The 15,311-nt window shown below is 45.0% G+C and overlaps 1 protein-coding gene across 1 annotated transcript in view; it reads right to left on the reverse strand.

Annotated features, from left to right (window-relative positions):
- The window catches only part of JAK1 (Janus kinase 1), a 41,510-nt gene extending 26,652 nt beyond the window's left edge, over window positions 1-14,858 (reverse strand). The window contains exons 1-2 of the mRNA XM_026037140.1: window positions 14,798-14,858; window positions 13,871-13,992 (exon numbers count right to left, since the gene is read on the reverse strand). The gene's annotated coding sequence lies outside the window, so the exon portion shown is untranslated. The remainder of the gene's footprint in view (window positions 1-13,870; window positions 13,993-14,797) is intronic.
- Window positions 14,859-15,311: the final 453 nt, after the last annotated feature.

Raw genomic sequence — 15,311 nt, forward strand, 5'->3', positions numbered from 1 at the left:
CTGCATACACCAGTTGAGATACAGACAAAAAAAAAAGGGAGATTTATATTTTCAGAGCATCAATAGTCTGCTTCGTTTCATATTTATGGCATCCCTTCCCTCAGCTGTGACACCAAAGGAGCATTTGCCTCATTGCTCCATCCCCTTCCTAGCTTTTGAAGTCATACATTCTTCCTATTTTGTCTCTATTTTGTTTATTCCAGTTCTTCCTTAGTCTCTGTTGTTTCCCTTCCTACCAAATTTTCACGTTTTGTTGTTTGTTTTTCTGTTCTCCTTTCCCCTGTGAAAGGTGCAGAGTCTTGTGTGGACTGCCAAGAAGAGGGGAAACCACTCAACGGGGTGAATATCACTGTGAGGGTCACATTTCTTTCYGAGGAACCTTGCTGCAAAGGAATGAAGCCAGTGATTTCAGGGCTTCAAGCAAGAGGGCACCTCCCAAAAACCTACATTTTTTTCTAAGCCTTATCTATCCATCTTTTTTTGTTGTTGTTTTTGAACAAAGTACAGTTTGGGAGGTTTTTTTCTGTCTTGTATCGATTGCAAGAAATAAGCTCAGTACAACAAGCAGACTACCAACCTTTTTGAATGCTTAGCATGGCAGAGCYTGATGCCAAGACTGTAAAAGGCTGTAGAGCCAAGGGGACTTAAGAAGTGGAAGAAAAGCAGGTGTCCATAAAAAGTCAAGGGAGCCCTGGCTGCTCCTCCTCCCCCAGCATGGGAAAGGGCCAGAGCTGCCTTACTTTTGGGAAAGGATTCTCAGCTTGCTGAAGGGAATAAGGATGTGGGACTCTCGTTCTGCCTCTGGAAACACCCCTCCGGTTTGGCTTTGTATCTGAGCACGTCATCTGGAGAGCAACAATGTCCCACAGAGGACCCTGTGCTTGGGGGATTGCTGGTCCGAGGCTGAAAGACTCTTCCATGAGTATTSCCTATGTCTTCCTTTTCCTCCTCTCCCCTGTCTCTGCCAAAATGTAGTTGAACTAAATGAGCTTTATCTGCTTGTTTTGTTTTTCTGTGATAACATTAGGCCTTAATTTGCCATTGCAGACTTCAGGAAATATTGCTCAAGAACCCTTAGGGCATGGTTTGCAGAAAGCCTGACATTACAGCTTACATATTCCAGCAGATGTGATACTATCACAGAAAAAATAACATTTAATAGTGCTGTGCCTATTTAAAATTATATTTTGTGTTCCCTCCATCCATGCTACTTTAATACTAAAGGTGAGTTCCAGACATGTTTCCTCAGCAAGAATAAGGTGATGCAGCAATTGAGAGGATGATTACTGRAACATGCAGACACGCCAGGAATTATTTTTGTACAGCACAAGAAAACTTAAATGCAAAAGATAATGGATGTAGCTTTAATCTAATTAACTGAAAACGTTCTCTTTTAAACTAAATCTCTTGCAAYTGGAAATCAATGCATTTTAATGTTTGTGTGGGTTTGGGTTTTAAAGAGAAGCATAAAAYCAATGCATTTGTGCAAATTCATAAATCAAAACTTTTGCTTTTCAATACAGTCATCTTCGGTTCTGCTTCATAGCTCATGCTCTTGTTTCTAACTATAGCAGCAATTCCCAGAACACTAACGAGCCCCRAGCACCGCTTCATTTACAGTACGGGTCTTTCGTTCAGGTGAACCAAATGTCTACTCCCCAACTCACTCTTTACTGATGAGTCTTCAGGAAAAGGAAGTCTCCTTTTAAAAAACATACTTTAGTGGCTTGAGGAGTCTTCCAAAGCTCCAACACTCACCAAGGAAAGCACCTTCTGTCTCCTATAGCAGTATTTATTACCAGTTCTACAGGTAGTACAGGCACATATAGGTAGCGGCAAGAATGAAATGCAAGGGGATGCATTTTGGGGGGGCTATGCTCACCAGTGTGTGGCTACAAAGGGTTGCATCAGGGGAGCCAGGCCAGGAGACGCAGACCCGCGAGGCCCGGGGCTACCAACACCCTGCTGCTGATCACAGCCACCTTCCCAAAGCTCACACCTCAACTGCAGGGGTGGCACCTCCCAGCCCGGGGCACCTGCCAGCAGAGGGGGACAGAGGCTCGATCTTCTCCCAGGGGGACAAGGACTTTGGGTRCACCTCGATCATGCACCCAAAGTCATCATGCATGTGAATAAGGCAACAAAAGATAAATAAAATTGTCAGTTGGAGATTAAGGATTTTGGTGCAGCTATTTCAGCACGCCAAAAGGCAAGCAAACCTGGCTCCGAGCCTGCCAGGGTGTTTGTAAGAAAGCTCTGTGACGGGAGCTCAAACGAGACAGCCCCAGGCAAAGGGCTCTGTCCCCARCTCCCTTTGCCCGTTTGCAGCAGGATGCACCTGAGTTTTTTCCCAACGGGGCTTGTGTGCTGCCAGCCCGGCAGCCAGAGCCGCCCCACGCACCCGTCGCTCGCAGCAGCCCCCAGAGTGAGTCAGCGCAAGCGCTGGTTGCAYCAGGAACTCATCCAGCTTGGAATGAAGGAGGGAGAAGAACAGATTGCTTTTGCCCTCCCGGAGCCCTGCTGGCCCCAGGCCCGGTCGCTGCGGCAGGGCGGGAGCTGCCGAGAGCACAGCCGCTGCCGCCCCCGCAGCCGCCGTGGCCAGCGCACCCTTTCCCTTCATCTCTCAAGCCTTGTAAGGTACCAGCTCTCGAAACAAAAACCTCAACCACATGGGTTTGAAGTGAGTGACAAGGCGCTCCTGGCCCTGGTGCTGGGGCAGGGCTGTGCCAGGCTCGCTGTGACCCCATCCCCTGTTGCTGGCTGCTCCGAGGCCCGTGTGGCTCCCGAGCTGCGGGAACTGGCCGATTCACCCCACTCCCCATCCCCCCTTTGGGAAACCAGGCCACTTTGAGGGACAGAATCGCTCTGACTATAGCAGTATCGAAGAGAAATGAAAAACACAGAGGGCCTGTTTCATTGGCAAAAAGTCCCCGAAATATGAGGAGAGGAAAATCCCAGGAAAAACCTCACCAAAATAAAACTCCACTGTAAGAACTATTTTCACACTCTTCCTCTTTTTCCTCAGCCTGTCGCTTCTTGTTTCATGACAGGCACACAGCTAGTACATGTTTAGTCTTAGGCTAAAAAAGTAAATACAGAGTGTGCAGGGCATGCTGGTTTTGCAATATTCATAGTTGATGTCAGCCAGAAAGTTAAGTTCTCATTTATTTCTTCCCAGGGCACCAGCGCAGAAGCGGCAGGGAGGGCCGTGAGTGCAACCACCAACAGGGTGATACCCAGTGCTGGCGCTGGGGATGTTCCCGGCATCCACAGTAACTAATTGGGCAATTACATGCTGGGCATTTAAACCTAGGCAATCTGTTTGGCTGACTTCATACATTTCAGCATGAGTAAGTSGCATAGAAAGCGAGCGGCGATGAGGAAGCGTGGCGAAAAGCCCAGATCACGCACTGGGCTGTCAAGCTGCTGCCTACCCATCCTCCCGAATGGTGAGGACACCAGTGCTACCGCAAAGGCCAGGGCAGCCTCGCCGCGGGAAAGGTCACTGCAAAGCTAAGGTAAAAGCTTTCAGTTRCAGTCAAACCCCACAGCACGGAGCACAACAGATCTAAAACTTTCTAAATGTTACTGTTGGAAATTCAAGAACCCAAATGCTCTGAGGCAGAAATAAGGTCCTCTTTTTAATGGTATGTAGTTCCTTCTTGAGTGTATGTATTATTTAATCATCTTTATGTACATGATCACACACAGGTTTTTTTCCATGGGATGATTGCTTAGGATGGATCACATTCACCAAACACACAAGCCACCATTTTATTTTGTTCTAAGCTAATCCCCCAACGAGCTACAAGCTCTCTACCTCTGCTCTATAACCAGAATTACTAATTTCTCTCCCCATATTTTTCTACAGTACTCATTCTATGATATGACTGATCTATGTCRTCAAATTTGGTTTCAAAAACCAGGCTGAGAGGACACACCACCGAAAATTTCAGCATAAACAGTAAACACGTAGCAAACTTTTTAAGAACCAAGGAAGAGAATACATCYGATGGATGTCAGCCGGTCTTCATGCTTCGTATACCTGCATTAACAGGTGCTATATATCTCCCTACCACACTGCAGTACTGCTTTGGACCATGCTGAAGGCTTCATGAAACCATCCAACTCAGAATCACATTATGAGGCCAACTGTGCTCATTTCCTGCCCTTTTCCCATTCAATTTCAACAGCTTCTCTGAAGCTGGTGACGTGTCCCCTGCGTGCTCAGAGCTTGTGCCGCCTGCTCGCAGAGCTGCGCGTTACCGCAGCGCCTTCGCGGGCTGCTCGCGATGCGCGAGCGYGCACACCAGCGCACACACACAAACACACACAGCCTCTCCTCTCCCTCTGCCTCGCCTGCTCTTTCCAGCCAGAAACTTATCTGGATTCAAACCRGGCTTCCCCTGGCTGGGCTGGTGGGAAAATCCCAGCTAATACAGTGACTCGTGACTATTATAGCCTTTTCCTAAAATACAACTGGGTAAGAGAGCAAACCCAAACCCTTTCTCATCCACAATTTTTGKTATGATAATTAAAATGACACAATTCTTGGAAAAGTAGTAAACAATCTATTATATTCTTTTAGAGCCAATGTGGAGCACTTTTCAACTAAGGCAGTCTCTTTTTCCTTGGCTGCAAATAACTCTACCAGTCATCCTGGCAGTGCCAACCTCACGAGCTCTGTGAAGTTAGCAAGTAGCCATTACTCCAAAAGCTGTCACAACAAGCTAGAAGAAAGTTCATTCATCTTCCTTTCCAAGTCAATCAGCTAAAAAAGGGGGTGATTTTTTAGTCAAGACTGATGCTAATAGGATGAAGGGGGAGTCCAGCCTTGGAAGATTTTTATGAACAACCTGTCTACACTCCTGTCTAAAACGCAGCAATGGTGGCTTTCTTGCCGTAGATTCTCTTCTCTCCCCTTACCTGTGCCCCTTCCCCGTTCCCGTGCTAACGCCCGGTGTTTTTTCACCTTTCAGATGTTTTGGAACGTTGCTGGCAAGGCGCCATGTCATCTTCCCAGCAGCGAGCAGATCGCCAGGAAACTCTACCTCTTCCTGGTGGCACTGCACTGATTTAAGGGGTTTCCTGATGCTTATTTCAGATGTGTGGAAAAGCTTTTTGTCTGGCTTCTCCTATTCATATTCCCCAACACTCAAAATGTGAAGAAAAAGGAAAATCACTTGGTGTGGCAAAACCCTCCAAGGGCAGTTTTCTTGGAAGAGCAGAGATGCTGAACAGCAGTAAGTGYGTGCAAAGCGTTTTCTTTGCTGCTTAGCTGGCAAGTGATAACTTGCTAGGTCACGAGGACGTGTGTTGCAAGACTACACATCTGGTGGAGCCCGCCCCAGCTAAAAACTCTAACTTTGGTGAAATACATTCAAGTTAACCTATTGCACAGCACAACTGGGGTGGACAAAGAGCAAACACGGRGTCACGTATGGCAGCTTCTCGAATGCATGGCAACCTGCTGACCTGTTAGCCTAGGAAACAGCCCTACCTTTCCAATTGAGGAAAAGACTCTGTAAAAGCTGCACAGACCCATCAGACAGGCTGGAGAAAGAACAGTTAAGAAAACAGCACAATATATATGACATCTCTTTTTGCTGACTGTAACACTGGGARGAGGAGAGCGTCTTCACGGACGCACTGCGTTGCGTGCATCCATGTCAAGGGCAGCGACCCGCCTGGGACCATKCCAGGATCTRGGAGCACAAGGARGGTGTTGGTGTCCAACAACACGCCRGCACGACTGCAGAGTTTCAACACCTCCCCTTCCTCCTCTACTAAACACTCCAGTCACTCAAGCTTCCTCTGCGTCCTGAAAAGCTAGAACCAATGTAGCAGCTATGAGCKTTTTTTCCTAAACAAGAAAACACAGAGATGGAGAAACTTCAGGCGTTCAATGCCTTCCCAGCGAAGGTCTGTAACTGCAGAATGGCTCCTCTCTTTAACAGAACTGGATCAAGAGGTKGTTTTGTCCTGTTCTCCTGAGATGTAAAATCTCACACGTGTCACCATGTTGAAATAGACAGGGAAAAAGCCCGACCTGCAGGGACTCAACATGCGCCTGCCTGCAGGCCTGTCTGTTCTGTAGGACTCCAATTTCCTGCTGCTTTATTAGACTCAAAGCACACCTCAGAGGAGTCTTTGTACTCTCTTTTTACACAACCATTAAATCACCTCTCGCACCCTACAGACTCGGTAAATTCCTTCAGCAGAATCTCCACAACCCACTGGTGCTCCCCAACCAAGGAATCCCACCTTCCATTTGTTTTTAAAGAATAAGATGCTTTGATCTATGACGACAGCGTGTGGACTTCTGGTCATGTCAGAGAGCTCCAGTGAAAAACAAGCTAAGTAAACAGCTGGTGTCTAGTAAAGGCAAACCCGTACAAGAAACACTATTATCAAGCCTCTTCTAAAAATGAGTAACCACAGAGAAATTAAATGACTTGCACACTTACCCAGAAAATCACTGCCAGTACTAGTAACTGAACACAGGTCTCGTGTCCCACGCTGTACTGTCTTAGCACAAGAAGCAGAATTGGCAGCAGTTCCCCCAAACACCAACGGTCTGGGTAGGAGGCCTTCACACGCTGTTAAGCGTGTGTGAAGTGGCTGGACATCATGGGGACCACAGAGCCACCGCAAAGCTGCCTCCCTCAGATAGCCCCCGAGCACTGAGCGAGCGCCCGCTAGCCAGGAGCAAACCACACACGGTCACTTCGCTCGCACGCTCAGCCCTGGAGCCACTTCCTTGACAGCTACAGATGTCCCTAATCTTTATCATTTTTAAAATATATCACAAAATGGAGGCTCCTGTCCCAGTTCCCTCCAAGTCCTGCTTCCTCCTCCCCAGGGCCAGGCAGCACTGCCTGGCCCCAAGGCAACCATGTGCACAGAGCCACCCAGCCCCAGGAAAAGGGTTTTGCTCAGGGTTTTGCTSCTTTCCCCTAGCACCGTTCTGGAAAGCCAATAACTCATCAGAAGTAGTTCTGGCTACCTCCGAGCTCCTATGGAGCTGGAATTAATGAAGGGAAACCTGAACTTGATCATAGCAACCCTCAAAGGAATGAAGAGAAATACCATCTCTGCATTTTATCCGGTCTAAAAACAAATGTCACCAATTCGTTGCCAGGTTGAAGCAGTTTTATCAGTCTTGTCAACTTTTACTTTGCATGCGGCAGRAGATTTGAATCCCTCAGGTGTTTATTTGTGAAGATTTCTCGTAGTCCYAGGCTTCCTGTGGTGGCTTTGCACTTTGGTAAGTGTTTTTTGATGGTTTGCCCCCTTTTTTTTTTTCCTAAAGTGTGGTGAGAAGATCATGTTTAAGCCTGTTCTTAATGGCTCACCACTGAAAACAAGTTATAAACAAAAGCAAACAAAACTTCACCAGTTCTCTTTGCCTCTCTATACAGAGCACAACCACCAACAGAGAGATCAACTAACCAACATTTCTCCTATAACATAGTTGCGAAATGATAGAATTTGCTACTGACGGCAAGAGAGATTTGATCTTAGAAGCGTCTTACCACTCTCTGTTCTCTGCTTGTCTTTAACAAGTTAAAGTTAATTGTTCTGCTATAATGCTTGTAACTCCAATAATAAAAGTAGGTGTGCATACTTCTGGCTGGAGATGATATGGTCAAAACTCACAAAAATATTCCCATAGTCTAAGATAACGTCTCAGCTAAGAGACATTTCTTAGACACTATATATAGCTCCAACATAAAGAAATGAAAAGCTGAGATTTGAAGCGTAGTTGGCAGGTATTAGAAAGCTTGCTGTTCCGGTAGCAGGGGAAGTAGTAAATGTTACTGTGTGGCCTCATAATATTCCATGCAGCAACATCTGTAGATGCTGCTTCCACTGAGAGAGCTGCAGATTAATTTAATTCAATTTGGCAAAAACCCTTGTACAAGACCATCTGCAGAGGTCCCTTCCAACTCCAACCATTCCGTGATTCGTCACCAACCAAACAGTGATGCCCTCTTCTGCACTCCCTCACCTGACTTCACTAGCACCTTTAGCAACCGCACGCCCCTCTCAGTCACCCCAGCCTAACTGCATAGATCAAAATGCAGCTACATGGCAATCWGCAAGCTGCTAAGTGGAGAATCCCATGAGCAATAGGGATTCTCAGGTGGCACCTCTGTGCCCCTCAGGAGGCAGCTCATTCTGGCAGGTGCTGGGACCCCAAGAGCCCCTCACTGAGGAGGGCTTGTGGGGACTCCAGCCCACCTCCCTCTACAGCATGAAGTGCTACCACTCTTAGGACAAAGCTCAACTACTAACGGTACTGCTGGCTGCAGCACACTAGAAGCCCCGGGCTGGGAAGCACTGTTACCTCTTCTTCTGYCAGGTTTATTATGATTTCTGCTACCCCACGCTCATCCTGACCTGCAGCTGAAAGCAGACTTTCCCACGTGTGGTTCCGCTGGCAAGCAAAGCTACATGAGCTGTTCTTTCCCATCTTGCTGCCACCACTACACCAGCATGTGCCACCACACAGGCACCACACAGGTCGCTGCAGCATCCTGGACAGTGAACTGCCGAAACCCGACTCTTGCAGGAACCTGCTCTGTTGTATCAACCAGGCATTTTTCTGCTTGTTAGGTGAATTTTTACACAGTTCATTTTGCAATAGAGTTGGTAAGTGTTGCCCCAGAAAGCCACTGGGAAGATACCCATTTACAGAGGCTCTTCAGAGAGAAGAGCTCTGAAGCAGCAAGGCCAGTGTCACAGTGAGGTCTGAAAATCAATATGCAGACCTTGAACTAAACTTTGCCAGAAAAGCTAACAAAAGGGAGCTAGGTCAACATGACATTTCAACCTTTTCTTGTCACATCTATTAAGCACTGTATTTTGAACAAGTTTTTAATTTCTCAGAYGCTGGGTTTCTTTCTCACTACAGTGAACTGCAGTCATAATATCTGGCAGTAAGATGTAGATTACTGTGCTCAGTAGTGCCAAAGAGTGCCTAATCTGATGCAGTGCTTCCAACAAACCCAGAGTTGTTAAAGCAGCTTTAAAATTGATGGTAAACATTTTAACGGTGGCAGAGATAGCAAGGGGGGAGCTATTACATAAAAACTGAAAGCATTAATATTAATGCTGCAATAAACAGTCAGTAAAAAAAAAAAGTCTGTATTTAGCCACATGTGTACCCAAGAGACAGTTTCAAAGGAAACTGAACCATATGGAGCTTTCCAATCTAGAAAGTTCCCATAGCAAGTTATTGGATAACACTGGTAAAAAACATCTAAATCATCAAAAATATTTGGACTATCTATAGAAAAAAAATGTTCTAACTTTAGAAAAGCTTGAGGAGAGCAACTAACTTAGCACCTCATATAAAGCATGAGCAGCTAAAGGAAGAACTAACCCAGATCCATTGGCCCTTCTTTTCCAGGGAAGCTTTCCAAGGAGCTCTGCAGCCGGGTCACCTGGAGCGAGGCAAGAGATCTCCTCCCTTCGGCCAGCCTTGGTGGCGAGGCCTCTGAGCGCCAGCTCTGCTTCCAAGCACGATGCCTGGGAACAGAAAYGCTGTGCTGGGACGGGACAGGCATTCTCACAACGTGGTTCAAACAGTGCATTTGTTTTGAGCCCCCTTCTGAAAAGCGAGGGCTGCACGTAGAGATGGGCACAGGTATGAGGGAGCAGGCTGGAGACCAGCAACCATCTCTGGTTACTTTCCTCTCATTTCAACTAATGAGTCCTACAGTTATTTTCCAATACTCTATTTTGTGATGAAACAAACAACTAGATGTGTTTGGTTCAGATGCAGACTTTTTAAAAGAATTTAAATGAAATCCAACTGAACATAATCCAATGCATTGCACCAATGTAAGAGATGCAAGGGAGGACAGCTGAGCCCACGGTGCTTCAGGGAGTTTGTACTGMAGGCCAAGCTGCTTGCTTTCCACACAACTGCCTTCTTACACGGCAGAACGCTATTTATTTAAATAGATTTAAATAGAATTAGACATAAGATCAATCCTCAGAAAGAAAGCCTGGGATCAGGCTACAACACTATTTGAAGCTCATCTTTTTTTTCTTTTATCCTAAATTATTATGCCTTAATAGCACACCATACACACTGCCCTTCTCATAGCTATGCATGTTCTTCAAAATATGCATATATATATGGATATGAGAAAGATATCTAGTAGTTAAAATCTTTTTCAGTGAGTGGGAATTGTTCTTAGTGCCTGGATATTAGAATAAACATACACTGCAATGACCTTTTAATATCAACTAATTGACATATTTAGAAGTGCGAAGGGATGGTCGGGGGGGGGGAGGGGGCACCAAAGTTTCTCAGTAGATACATGAAAACCAGCCAGAGGTGACTACAATATATGGCAAACAGAAGAGTACAGAGAATGCTGTAAAAAAATGACATTCAAAAAAAAAAATCATGGAGAAAAAGCTTGGATACTGAAAAATAAACTTGTTTCATCTGAAAAGCCATGAAGCAGAAACTCCTTTTTCCTCTCCAGAAAGGCAAGTGCAGTCAGACCTCTTTCCTCCACCGAGGGAGCTGCARCAGTGCAGCTGAACACCACGAGTCTACACTGACCTTCACTCCCTTGTGTCTCAGGTCAGTGACTTGTCAAGGAAGAAGCTCTGCAGGGAGTTTCCCACTCAGCACAGAGGAGCTTGGCCGCACTTGCRTATTCCCCTCTCCTTCCACTCCATGTGACTGAAAACGAATGCCTGCCTTTGACCTAGACAGGGTAATGCTCCTTTTACCGGCAAGAAATTTAAGATGTCTTTTACCTCACCCTAAAACAGAAATCTAGAACTGGTCAGGTGAGGTCTCCTAGTCATTCTTTTGACTGAAAAGAGATGTAAGTATCTGTAGTTTAGCTAGTCTCTTTTGATTGTGGACTCAAAAAGCTGGATGAGACTTTCCCACTGGATATACTTCAGTTTACTGGCAATTAATTTTACATTTTCAGAGTCTAAAAAGCCCTTGGATTGTTTACCTTACTTTGAAAAGGGAGCGTAAGCTGCAAATATCAATTGTAAAGCAGGTAAAGGAGCTCGTGCTAAATCCTTTATCTCTCATCCTGTGGTGTCATAGGGTTTCTCCTACAGGACTCAGGCATATGGGMTGGCCATTACTTTAGAAAGGTCAGGCTGCCAATGACTGTGGTGAGAGTCTAATACAATATAATAGTTGCTTTCTGCAGGAAAAAGTGGAAGAGTATCAATGCGTTTATTTTTTTTTAATCTCCTGAGATAACAGACCACACTAAGAGTTTAGTACTTAATCACTGGTAGACTTTAAGAAACTTGTTGGACAGGAACATGTGAATGACAAGAAACCCATAAATCAGTCCMCTCCTCTGCTGTCACTGACAAGAGACACAGGCATTTGTCATGCAGTTACCTAAACTGATAATCTGAATAGAGCAGCCCCGTGTTTCACAGCACCATTCCAGAAATTACCATGGAATTTTAACCAATCCAAGTTTTAACATATATTTTTATCATGTTCTCTGCCTTCTCTACTATTTTCTCTACTACCTTTGTTAATTGTGGCTTTTAAGGCTGCACGTGGTGAGCTTGTCACTATCAAGAGAGTTGCTGGTACAAATAATTTGTAAACTCTGCACTATTCTCTAGTGCCGCTCAACCAAGCAAGCTAAATATTGACATTTAACTCATTCRATATGCTGGCTAAACATATATGCTATTTTTACCTGACTTGTAAACAGAAGCAAATCTTGCATGTTTACCTTTGAGCTGTGAGAACACTGGTTCAAAAGTGGTAACACACATCAGTGGCTGCAGCGTGCAATTGGGAGCAGCSGAACACTGGTTTTAATTTAAGGGTTTCAGTTTGGACTTTGGATAATAGAGTTTAGCAGATTTCATAATTATTCTGTCACTGGTAGCTTGGGTAGGGAAGAATGTCTAAAACTTGCCTTTACATTTACCCATSAGGTATGGATATGGATACTGATGATGGGCCATGCACAGGATCTCATCCTGTGCAGTTTCCACCTGGTAGTCTAAATACTTTTCTGCCTGGGAAATCATACATSTCTTCCATTTTACCACTGCAATTTACCTCTTCTCCAAAAATCTGGTAGGCCTGAATCACCTTGTGTTTATTTATGGGCCACAGCTTTCACTCTGCAGAAAGCATTTGCTTGTCCAGTTCCTGTCGCTGCTATGTGGTAACCCGGTCGTGTTCTCTTTAACAATAAACACATCCTCCTTTCAGTCCTACTCAATATTTGAAAACTAAGGAAAAAAGCTTAGTTATAAAGCTTAGTTATAGATAATCCACTCCTCAATTTGTGGTTTTGGCTGATTGTCTTTATTTGCTTCTCACACCAGGTATGATTTTTTTTTTTTCAGACTTTAGAAGCACAGACACTTAACTGCAGCCACGCTTTCCCTCTCCCAATGCCTCTCTGGCAACAACAGCTACAGACTTGGGGAAGTTAAGCTGCTGGTGGGAGGCAACATCCCCAGCAGTTCCCACTTTGTGTACACTGAGGCTTCCATTTCTCGCTGGAGACCCTTGGTGCTTCCTACCACCGAGAAACCCCAAAATATTAGGTTGTACGCGCAACAGGCAGCCAAGAGGTCAGTAACCAAAACTGCCTCGACTTCCACCACTCAGGCAGGCCCAGTTTAATAAAGTCGGCCAAAGAGCCTCCAGCCTGAAGAGCTGCGACCTCAACCTCCCTCCCCAAGTGCCAAGTCGCAGCCCAAGCGACTTGCTGTGTGCTGGGCAGCATCTGGCTGCAGGAGAAGCACCCTGCTTGCCAGGAGCACATTGCTGTGCAGGGAGCCCCCCAACGTGGGGCTGGGAACTTGGTGTAGCACCTTGCGAGGCGGCTGCAGACCTGCACAACAGCAAATCCGCAAGCCACGCTCCTGCCCTTGGCCCGGCCCCAAATCCTCACTCGGCAGCAGTAAACAGGAAGCCACTGCTTAACTCCATGACATGCACAGGCACCCTGAACGAGCTCCTGAACGGCTCCCCCCTGCACATGCAGCTGCCTTCATCTGCAGAGAAGGGAACAGCTTCATCAGCACACAGAGAAGGGAGAAGACACTGCATCTTGCTGCTCAAAGGAGGGAAACATGCTGCTGTTCTGCAAAACTACATAGACTGCAAGCAGGGTTTTAAAACAGAGAAGATGTCACTTCTATATTCACCATAGCTAAAACTCACAAAGATTTTCTGGCCGACAATAATTCATGTGCCTAATGAAACACACGTCCACCTCTAAATACCACCAAGCACAAACAGCTCCCACCTCTAGCTACTCATTAGCACTCTGCTTTGCCTCTTCAGTATGTCACTGCTAGCTGCTTTGGTTTGAAGGTCAATGCCAATTTATTCGTATGGGTCTGGGCATGAAGATGATGGGAACATTGCAGTTCAGTTCCTTGGAAAGCTGCAGGAAGAATCAGCATCACCCTAAATCCTAAAATATTCAAAGCAGCAAGACTGAAGACTTCATTACACATCAATAACAAGCTGCTGCCATGAAAATGATCTTAAGGACCTTGCAGCATTTTACTTTCCTGTAAAGAGCCTAGTACAGTAAATGTGAGTAAGCAAATATTAAAAATAGCTCTGSAGGAACACTCCTGTTCAATCACTTTTAGCAATGACTCACATATGACTCAGCATGCGTCTCTCCTGCCATACCTATTTTCCCAGTGCACACTAACACCTCTTTGCACACTTGACAGCACTGCTCCAGACCTCCAAGAAAACATCCCAGGCAGTTGTTTCAGTTTCCTCCTTATCTTATGTGCTGCAAGGCAAATCTCTCTCAAAAAGTCTCTCAGACAGTTGTCAAGCATCCTGCTTAAGAAAGTATTTTCTTACCTTTTCTCCCTGCTCAGAGTTAGTGAGTTGCTCTCTAGTAAGGTCCTTTTCCTCGAAATCTGTGTGCTGTGCAGACAAGCCTTCCAAATGCAGCGGCTCTCTGCAGTTACTTACTCAAAGCACTTGACAAAACAGAGAGAACACCTTTTAGAGCCATTAGTCTTATTTGCTGGACTTTACAGAAACCCACAGCCACATACAGGGGTTTTCCAAGTGGCTAAGGTCATAACTTCTGTACTCCAACTGCACACTTGTGATCAAAACATCCGAGGAGAACAAAAAAGCCATTATGAAATCTTCATAACAGACGTAAAAATTAACTAAAACTAATCAAGAAAATCAAATATTAATTATAATCTGTTTAATATTTTGGATACTATATAGGTGGCAATATTTGATTCCTCATGCTTTATATGCATGAATTCCCCTCAAGAACTACTAATGTGCTTAAATATATTAATATATATAAACATATAATATCAAGGAAAGGAAGATGCATGAGGAGAACTCATTGACCTAAATTTTTTTAAAAGCTGTTTGGTAATTTAGAGAAATTGCAAGTTGGGGAGTGCTGTATTTGCACTATTTCTATTTTCTTACAGACGTTATGCATGAGTCACAGTAATTTCTCACTCCGAATAAAGAGCAGATAGGTAAGTGTTGTGCCCACTTACATGGCTATCRAATAGCATTTGCCTGCTTCCAAAATTAACAGTGATAAAGTCCCAGCTCAAAGTGCCAACTCAGAAAAACAGGAACTGAATGCTAGAATAGGGGCTTTTGTATTTCCCCTTCAGAATTTGATACCAGAAGTAATGATATGTTTGACCTCCAAGGAGCCAGAGAGCCAAAATCCTCTGCACGGAGGGCTGGGTGAGGGCTCCTCTGCAGCCCTGCTGATTTTGAATCAAGAGTAACTTCACATACCGCTTACTCCTTCACATACTCCTATGAACAAGGACACACAGGACAGTGAACGCAGCTCACACAAAAGGGCCACTGGAGAGGCCTTCAACGAAGCCCTAGCAGGAAACAAGACAGAGATAAAGACAGGCAAGTTTAAGGAAATCTGAAACATATAAACTATGGTGCAATTATGTGTCTTACAATTATAATTCCAAAACTTAGATTTCAAAACCAAGGCCTAAGGAGAAAAGATTTTCTCAAGCACAGACGGGCGTTCCATACTTGGCTACAGGTTTGTAACCAAACAATGCACAAATATCAAGGTGCAGCTCCTCTGGGGAGGAAAAAAATATATATTTAACTGCATTGTATTGYGCTTCCTACAAAATGATACTTTGGGGGGAAAAAATAGTTTTAGAAAATAAATCCATCTATGAAAATGCATGTATTTTGGTGAAAAATAAAGAGAAAAGCACAGTAGAAGCTCAGAGCACATGCTGATTACTAAGTGCACTGCCTGTTAGACAAACTCCCY

The sequence above is a fragment of the Nothoprocta perdicaria genome, unplaced genomic scaffold (genome assembly GCF_003342845.1).
Source record: "Nothoprocta perdicaria isolate Ctin4 unplaced genomic scaffold, notPer1 scaffold_191, whole genome shotgun sequence".
Lineage (NCBI taxonomy): Eukaryota > Metazoa > Chordata > Aves > Tinamiformes > Tinamidae > Nothoprocta > Nothoprocta perdicaria.